We start from the raw sequence: 8,790 nt of genomic DNA, 5'->3' as shown, positions 1-8,790 counted from the left end.
CATCCACTCATACCAAGTTATTACATTCATCCAGGACTAAGGAAACCGAACTAAGCAAAAGAGCGGGCAAAAGAAAACGAGTAGCATAAGCAGTCCAGAAATTCTCAGGGGGAAGAGATCTTCTTCACCCTAGCCTTGGCACGTTAATTCTCCACCCTTGAGAGGCCGCATAGACTTCATTTGCTACCTATTCTAGCAATCTTGCTCCCAGCTCCAGCACCTTTTTTTGCTGCTCCCTTATCTGCAAAATAGACCAATCCACCGTCCAATGTGTCATTGTTTTAATAATAGTCATAGTAGAGATTTTTTTATTCTCAAAAATAACTTCATTTCTGGATTTCCATAATGCCCAACAAATAGAAGATATTTCAACCAAAACAAGTTTTTAATCCTACTTTCCAAAGGAGTCCAACCAAGACCCAAAGCACTCTTGCATTGACATGTGAGTTTGCCTCAGACCAAATGTACATTTGATTAGACTCCAAATCAGGGAAGCAGCCGAGCAAGAAAAGAACAAATGATCGACTGATTCATCCTTCCCACAAAATACACAGTTCTTTCCCCCTTTCCACCCTCTCTTCAATAACGAATCTCTCGTAAGTATATTTTTTTAACACTTAGCCAAAGAAAAACCTTGATCTTAGCTGGAACTTTAATTTTCCACAAGAATTTTGGTGGGAATCTAAGTCCACCAGCCACCAGTTTTCTGTACATTGATTTAACATTAGACTTACCACTAGCATTCAGAGATCAAATGAGTTTATCATTGCCCCCCTTTATTTCAATTTCCTCACATCTACTTTTTAAACTGTTTCAGAGAACTAAAGTTTCTCCATGTAAGGTTCTTCTAAATCTAAAGCCTCTCCATCCTTTTTGGATGGCCTCAGCCACTGTAATATTGTGATCAAAACACAAGTCATAAATCCTAGGATATGCATCTTTTAGACTTTTATCATCAATCCATATGTCCTCCCAGAATCTAATGTTTTCTCCATTTCCTAACTCTTTCTTAACAAATCTATAAAAGGTTTCTTTGATCTTCATCATACTAGACCAAAACTAAGAATCTCAAGGTTTTTTTTGCACATCTGGATAGGCATTTATCTCCCCCATATTCTTTTAAATTATGGCTTGCCATAATCCCTCTTCTGTCTCCATTTTCCACAACCATTTAGCAAGCAACGCTATATTCATCATTTCTAAATTTAGAATTCCTAAACCACCTACGCCTTTGGGCAGACAACAAGTATCCCACTTAACCAAGTGATATTTCTTAATATCCTCATCTTCTTGCCAAACTAGTCTTGCCCTATAGAAATCTACTTTTTTGACCACCCCTTTTGGGATAGGGTAGAATGACATCATAAAGAGGGGTATATTAGTCAAACAGGCCTGTACTAGAGTAATCCTCCCAGCTATAGAACCTGGAAATTTTCCTTGCCAACATCCACATCTTTTCTCTACCTTCTCAGTCATACAATTCCAGTTCACATTTCTGAGTCTGGAACCAGCTACTGGTAATCCTAGATATTTCATAGGAATTTCCCCCATTTTACATGTCAAAATCTCCTGATATAAACTTTGTTTTTCTTTTGCTTTTCCAAACAGCATCAACTCACTTTTATGAAAGTTAATTTTGAGCCCCGACATTTTTTCAAAATCTCCCAACACAAATTTCAGATTTTGCACACTTTCCGTTTCATCTTTGATCAAGAAAATTGTATCATCTGCATATTGAAGCATATTTACCCCTTTACTTTCCCCATTACCAAGAACCCCTTTAATCAAATCATTTTCTAGAGCATTGATCATTAATATAGCCAATGCATCTGCAGCAAGATCAAAAAGTAAAGGAGACATAGCATCACTGAGGGAGTACTCGATAAGGGGGTATCCGGATAGCCGGACTATATACTTTGGACGGACTGATGGACAATGAAGATACAAGATAGAAGACTTCGTCCCATGTCCGGATAGGGCTCTCCTTGGCGTGGAAGGCAAGCTTGGCGATTCGGATGTAGATCTCCTTCTCTGTAAACCGACCCTGTGTAACCCTAGCCCCCTCCGATGTCTATATAAACCAGAGGGTTTAGTCCGTAGGACTCATCACGATCATCATCAACAATCATACCATAGGCTAGCTTCTAGGGTTTAGCCTTTCTGATCTCGTGGTAGATCAATTCTTGTAATACTCATATCATCAAGATCAATCAAGCAGGAAGTAGGGTATTACCTCCATCGAGAGGGCCCGAACCTGGGTAAACATCGTGTCCCCAGTCTCCTGTTACCATTAGCCTTAGACGCACAGTTCGGGACCCCCTACCCGAGATCCACCGGTTTTGACGCCGACATTGGTGCTTTCATTGAGAGATCCTCTGTGTCATCGCTGCAAGGTTAGATGGCTTCTCCAAACTTCAACCACGCTGTCCTAGGCGAGACTTTTCTCCCTGGACAGATCTTCGTGTTTGGCGGCTTCGCACTGCGGGCCAATTCGCTTAGCCATCTGGAGCAGATCGATAGCTACGCCCCCGGCCATCAGGTCAGGTTTGGAAACCTAAACTACACCGCCGACATCCGTGGAGACTTGATCTTCGACGGATTCGGGCCTATGTCAGGAGCGCCGAACAATCGCGACGTGCATGACCTAGATCTGCAGTCGGACAGTATTCGGAACATCGCACCTGCTACGCTCCGGACTTCGCTCCGGAGCGGGTCGTGCCTTCCAAGGACGGTTGGATGGACCCTGCCCCGGAGGACGCACACTCCTCGGCGTTGGAGCCGGACACAGACTCCTCTCTTAAGGGGATCTGTGTCTCCGGACCCCCGGACTCACCTCCGGCCGTGTGTTCCGGGCCGCGCGCACTCGTGCACAATGAATCTGACTGGGCTCCAGTCATGGAGTTCACCGCCGCGGATATCTTTCAGCACTCACCCTTCAGAGACATGCTAGATTCATTAAAGTCCCTCTCCTTGTCAGAAGACTCCTGGCCGAACTATGTCCGGCCCGTGTGGGATACGGAGGACGAAGAAAATCGCGACCCACCCGCCACCCACTTTATAGCCACTGTCGATGACCTAACAGACATGCTTGACATCGCCCCCAACAACATCAACGGTATGGACGTTGATGCAGGGGAAGATCCGGAACCATCGCCCATGCGGCGCTGGACTGCCACTTCATCATACGACGTCTACATGGTGGACACCCCCAAAGAAGACAATAGTGACAAAAAGGACACAACGGAGGATAAACCCCTCGGGCAAAAGAAAAAACAACGGCGTAAGCGCTGCCTTAGGTCCAGTCATAGCAAAAACAACGATAACAACCCAAAACAGGATGACACTCCGGTTGATTTCGAAGGCAACAACGACCATAGGGACCCAGCGATGGAGCAGGATAAACCAGGTCAAGCCGAACACAGCCCGGAGCAGACGCCCGTTCACAATTTAGAGGGCCGAACTCATCATGCTACCTCCAAAGAAGATAACAGCCCGGTTGACGATGCGTTCATCATCCCGGAAGAACATTCAAAGCAAGACAAACTCCGCAGAAAACTCCTGGACACAGCGCGGAGCCTGAAGAAGCAGAAGCAAAGACTTAAGGCCGCGCATGATACGCTCAACCGACGATGGAATAAGGTGCTGGACACCAAAGGAAAACATGGCGATAATCGCCACACAAAGAGCTACCCAAAGCGCAAACTGCTACCCGAATTCGACAATGAAGCCGCAACACCCGTCCGGCCCAAAAACAATACGGCTACTCAGCCGGACCAACCACCTCATGGCCGTGATAGAGCAGCCACTGATACCGCATGTGATTTATGAGAGCTCTTGGACAAAAAGGCCAGTGCGGCCATGTCCATCTATGGGTCCAGAGGACAGGCTCTGACGCGGGATTATGGTCACCACAACGATCATACCGATCGAATACCAGTCCAGAATCACCACCGGGTACAACAACAGCCGGCAGCAGGCCGCGACACGGCCAGATACAGAGGGGCTGCACACCCCCTATGCTTCATGGATGAGGTGCTGGATCATGAATTTCCACAAGGATTTAAACCCGTGAATATAGTCATATGGCGGAACGACGGACCCCGGGGTCTGGATTGAAGATTTTATCCTTCACATACACATGGCTCATGGGGACGACCTCCACACCATTAAATACCTCCCCCTCAAGTTAAAAGGACCAGCTCGTCATTGGCTGAAAAGCCTCCCCAAAAACTCAATTGGAAGTTGGGAGGAACTTGAGGATGCTTTCAGGGCCAACTTTCAAGGGACCTATGTCCGGCCTCCAGATGCGGACGATTTAAGTCACATAATACAGCAGCCTGGAGAGTCAGCCCACAAACTTTGGAACAGATTCCTCACTAACAAGAATCAAATTGTCGACTGTCCGGACGCCGAAGCCTTAGCGGCCTTCAAACACAGTATCCGAGATGACTGGCTTGCCAGACACCTCGGCCAAGAAAAGCCGAGAACGATGGCAGCCTTAACAAGCCTCATGACCCGATTTTGTGCGGGCGAGGACAACTGGTTGGCCCGTAAAGGCCCTAGCGACCCAGGCACATCCGAAATCCGAGATGGTAACAGGAAGCCACGACACACCAAGAACAAACGTCGGAATAATGACAGTCCGGACAACACAGCGGTCAACGCCAGATTTAGGGGCTCTCGACCTGGTCAAGGAAAAAAGCCATTTAACGGTAATAAAGAGGAACCATCCGGCCTGAACAAAGTCCTGGACAGATTGTGCCAAATCCACGACACTTCCGATAAACCTGCAAATCATACCCACAGAGAATGTTGGGTTTTCAAGCAGGCCGGCAAGTTAAACGCCGAACATAAGGGAAGGGAAACACCAAGCGAAGACGAGGATGAACCTCGCCAGCCGAACACTAGGGGCCAGAAACAATTCCCACTGGAGGTCAAAACGGTAAACATGGTACACGCAACTCACGCAGAGTTCGTGCCCCCCCCCCCCCAATTTAATCCCTGGGCAACATGCCCGATCACTTTTGATCACAGGGACTACCCGGCCAGTATCCGGCATGGAGAATCGGCTGCCTTGGTGCTCGACCCAATAATTAATGGATACCATCTTACTCGCGTCCTAATGGACGGCGATAGTAGTCTTAATTTGATATATCAAGACACCATCCGCAGGATGGGGATAGACCCATCCAGAATAAATCAAAACAACGCCACCTTCAATGGAGTAATTCCAGGCGTCGTGGCCCATTGCTGGGGCTCCCTCGTGTTAGAAGTAACATTCGGTTCTCTTGACAATTTCAGACGCGAGAACTTACTCTTCCACATTGCTCCCTTCAACAGCGACTATCATGCATTGCTTGGAAGACCAGCCTTCGCTTGCTTTAACACAATACCAAACTACGCCTGCCTTAAACTCAAAATGCCCGGTCCACGCGACATCATCACGGTTAGCGGAAACACAGAACAGTATGCGGTAGTTCCCGCTGTCGGACTCTAGGCGACCTCTCCCACCGGAACGCATGACCGGTCGTCAAGACCACGGACACGGTTAGACGAGTCTAATACACAATTTTTCACAATGGCTCAGATAAACCTGAGCCAGGGGCTGTACATGTGTCCCCATAAATAATACGAGGGGCTACAAACATGTAACACAAGCCCACAATTCGGCTCGCCTCGTTAACAGGCCGGATCTCAAACATTCCTCGAGCATAACTAACTTTTCGCACGTTTTCTTTTTCGTTCTTACAGACACTACCAGTGCGACCCCCTTCCAGGATACGGCACAACGGAGACACATGCGCAGACGTGCAGTAGGGCCTTGCCCACAGGTTTCTCTTTAGATTAAGCCCCTGCGTAAACCTTCTTTACTGTCTCTTGTTGCTCAACGTCCCATGGGTATTTCATACACCTGTACAGGACACTGGCGTTTTAGGCTTCTTTGCCACGACAAATCAATGCGCGTATCTGGAATCACAGGGTCAAGGGCATTGTTTAGCCCAATATATTTTATAAAGTCCGAATACCTTCGGGAGTGTTCGGCGTCACGAGTTTGGCCTTATATGCATCAGCTCCGAATCATGTCTTTGGTCAAATGTTGGGTTAGCCCGGCTCCTGGGTTTGCTGCCTTACGTTCCGTCCTATCGGCTAAGGCGGCCAAAGGAGAACTACTGCGATTGTGCCCTGGTTATTCCGGATGAGCACCTCAGTAGAGAAAGCCGAAAACTGACTGTCATGATATAGCGAGAGACTGGTCAACCACTCGAGGACTCATCAGAATCTATAGGATTCCTCCGCATTAACGAAGGACCGGTCTACCGGTCAAGTACGCGCACCGTATCCGGATGCACGCGGAAGTACCAGGGGCTATATAGTAGCCCCACCTTTCAGCTCCTACGGCTAAGCGAAAGTGTTAGAGCTATATAGTCCGGTTGCCTGGTTCGACGTGCGATCACCTCCTTAATGGACCAAGATGTTGGATCAAGTCTATTCACGCATATTTTCTCGAACACCCCTGCATTATGCGCGTGAGGGCTGAAGCCAACGGCTGCTAACTTTCACGATTATATGCATATATAAACAGCCGCACAAGAGACACTATAATACTTTCTAGCAAAAGTATACAAAAAAAGCAGCCTCCATAATTAAACACATAGTTGTTTACAGTTTCATCACTCAAACATGACATTCTTGGAGCACTGGGCCTATATTCTACGAGCACCTTCTATAACCTGCTCAAAATAGTGCTCGGCTGGGTCTTGGCTTCCGGTCGGACCCCGGTTTGCAATGCGGGTGGCCTCCATATCCGCCCAATACATTTTCATGCGGGAAAGAGCCATCCGCGCACCCTCTATGCACACCGATCTCTTCATGGCATCAATCTGCGCCCTGGCGCCAAATAATCGTTGCACTAGACCAAAGTAACTATCCGGCTTCGGCTTCTTCGGCCACAAATGGTCTATTACAGACCTCATTGCAAGGCCGGACAACCTATGGAGCTCGGCTATGGCAGCCATCTTCTCACTCAAGGGCAAGGAGCGCGCTGGAGCATCAAATTGCGACCAGAACAACCTCTCCATTTTATTATCACGATCCTTGAATAACTTGGTCGCATCAGCCGCACTCTTCGCCAAGTCCGCATACTCATTTGCGGCGCTCCATAGCTTATCCAACGGAGCATACTTTGGATCCAAAAACTTCATCCGCAACACATAAGGTCTTCCGGCTGCGATTTCTCTGGCTTGTCGAAGTTCCTCCCGTGCATCTCTAATCTGAGAGCGCATCTCTTTAGCCGAATCCATCGCCTTCTTCAGGTCGGCCGCCTCTGTTTGATTCTCCTTTTCGAGAAGCTCATACCGGCTGGCGGCGTCCCTTAGCTCCATAGCCATCTCGGCTATCTTCTCCTCGCTTCGGAGACGAGCGACCTGTTCGGCCTTTAATTCTTCGGCTGCCTTTAGAGCAGCCGCATTACTAATCCGAGCTTGTTCCTTGGCTAGAGCAAGCTCCGCCTTCAGGGCCTCAACGGCAGCAGCTCCGCCTGCAACTACATAACACCACATTAATATTTCAACCTTCTTGCAAAAATAGATGTGGATATAGGAAAGCATACTCTGCGACTCCTCGAATCGCTTGTTCACAAGCGTGACGTCGGCCTCCACAACATCAATCTGCCGCCTCAATTCGGCGCATTCAGCAGCCTGGTCTATTGCTGAACCCTTAGCAACCTGCACATCGATGCAAGTGCGACCATTAACTGGGAGTTTGATCCTCCGGTTGCCGCCATGGGCTGGCATCCATAGTGTCAGGGGCTACTATCTACACAGAGCGCATGTATCACGTGCGGCTCAACTAAAAATTGTGGCTTACCTCAAAGCCTTTGAGCATGCTCCTAAAAGCTTCGTTCAAAACACTTGTGGCGGAGGAAATTTTCTTCGACACCGTACCCATTAGGGTACGATGATCCTCCAAGAGATCAGCTAACTCCAGGAGGCCCGTCAGCATGTTTGGACGGACACCGGACTCTCCTGGACCCTTCCCATTGTCCGCCGTAGGAGCCGAACGCGCCGGGCTTGGGGCGGCCGAAGTGTTAGCTTCTGGCCCCTTTGGATCTAGACTCCTCCGTGACGATACCTCAGGGTCGCCCGCCTCATGGGGCGGAGAGGCAGGTGGGGTTTCACTCTCCATCATCTCCGGAAGAAGATCCCCCGAAGACGAACCCTGTTGAGATGAACTACTGGCCGGGCTACAATACACAGATCCCGGTTATTACTCTCAGAGGAAAAAGCAATAAGATCCTTGCTTAATTAAACTTACAGCTTGGTGGAGGGCTGGCCCGTTTGCGGGCACTGTGCGGTGAGGACGCCCTTCGGGGCAGGGCCCTTTGGCGAAATTCTTTTCCCTTGTTTAGGCGCCCCCGTCTCCAAATCTTTGGAGGCAGCCCTCTTCTTCCCGCGGGGGGAGGAAACCTCAAAATCGCCTCCCCGAGTCTCCTCCTCCGTGGAGGCACTGATTCCCCCGGTTCGGATGTGCAATGTGTGAGGCCCACTCTTGGCCTCCCAGCTCTCCCCTTCAGCTCTCTCCGGTGGCACCCGACTTAGTGTCCGTTCAAGAATCCTGGCCATTGCCGGGCCAGGCGAACCTTCGGGAAGAGGGGCCGGACACTTAATCCTCTCCGCCTTACTAAGCCAATCCTGGTTGCGGACAGTGTTCAGATCAATGCTATGACAAATATAAGCACAATGTTTGGTTATAGGGTTACTTACTTGGGTATCGAGGCGATTGCAGCTCAGG

The sequence above is a fragment of the Triticum aestivum genome, chromosome 5B (assembly GCF_018294505.1).
Source record: "Triticum aestivum cultivar Chinese Spring chromosome 5B, IWGSC CS RefSeq v2.1, whole genome shotgun sequence".
NCBI classification, from domain to species: domain Eukaryota; kingdom Viridiplantae; phylum Streptophyta; class Magnoliopsida; order Poales; family Poaceae; genus Triticum; species Triticum aestivum.
The sequence above is the reverse complement of the archived record's forward strand: the minus strand, read 5'-3'. Positions refer to the sequence as shown.